The sequence below is a fragment of the Lactuca virosa genome, chromosome 8 (assembly GCF_052849685.1).
Source record: "Lactuca virosa cultivar CGN04683 chromosome 8, Lactuca_virosa_CGN04683_v6, whole genome shotgun sequence".
NCBI lineage: Eukaryota > Viridiplantae > Streptophyta > Magnoliopsida > Asterales > Asteraceae > Lactuca > Lactuca virosa.
In genome coordinates, this window is record NC_136433.1 from 223,774,556 (window position 1) to 223,775,988 (window position 1,433).

The following is a 1,433-nucleotide window of genomic DNA, read 5'->3' on the forward strand; positions in this document are numbered from 1 at the left end:
GCAATTTTACCCAGGTGCAAGGAAAAGTTTGAATCATTTGGGATGGTTTGTATTCAAAGTTGTTTCCTCTGTATGTCATTGAAAATTTTCAATTTGGACGATTCTGCCATTGATGCTCTAGCCCCTGTTCACAGAGGTGTATTTAGTATATATTTTTAATTTGAAGTGATATGGAGTTTGGTTTCAAGGAATATCAGAGGGATAGCTTGGCTTGCCGATTATGCCCTTGGAGATGATTTCCTATAAAGTTGATTGCCTAATTGGGTGTTGCAACAATTATAAAAATGTTTTGGTGCTAAAAACAATCTTTGTTCCCAGTTTTGATAGTCGATTTAAAGAATATGTATTTTAATTTTGAGATTATGTTACAAATGGATGAAGACGGTGACAATTTTTGGTTTCTAATTTTAGTTTTATATTGACATTTAAGATAATTAAGGTAGGGGTAGTGGGTTTGTCACAGTTTAATGTATCTAGTTTTTATTTTCCTGCTTCACAGTTCACTATTTTGTTTGAAATATAGTTTTAACTTAATATTTTGAGTAAATTACATGAATGGTCCCTATGGTTTGGGATAATTTGCATGTTTGGTCCCTAACTTATTTTTTTAACTCGGAAGGTCCTTGCTGTTTGTTTTTGTTGCGCGTTTGGTCACTGTCTTACATAAAAATACTATTTTGCCCTTGATTTTTTAATTTATTTAAATAAAGTGGGATAGGTAAGGTAAGGTGAGGTGAAAGCGGGGTTGGGGTGTGGTTATTTAAATAAATTAAAAAATCAAGGGCAAAATAGTCTTTTTAGGTGAGACAGGGACCAAGCGCGTAACAAAAGCAGACAGTAGGGACCTTCCGAGTTAAAAAAATAAGTTAGGGACCAAACATGCAAATTACGCCAAACCATAGGGACCATTCGTGTAATTTACTCTAATATTTTAAAATCAGTTACATTAGGAGTAACCGCCTAACACTAAAGAACTTATTGAACATGCTAATGTATAATTTTGTTTGATTCACAGAAAGAACAAGACAATGTTTTAGTGATGTTTGCACATTTCCTCATATGGATATGCATTTGTTTGAAAAACGACACTAGTTAATTTATGTTGTATATACATTTAAATCATTTAATACAAGTATCGGGGCATTATTAAATTTTTTCGCCCCGGGCATCAAAAACCTATGGACCGGCCCTGACCATAATAGTCCTTTTTTGGTGGTGTTTTACCAAAAATAGACAAGAAACATGGGTGTTTCCACATATAGACATCGATTCCGCAGAGCACCCCCGAGTGCTCGACAGAATTGACTTAATCTCCGAGGAATTGATGTGGTGCAAAAAAAAATATGAAGAACAATTCAGCGGAGCTACCTCCAAGGAATGAACATTTGTTTCGAGCAATTAATTTCTCCTCCAAGAAATTGATGTGACAAAAA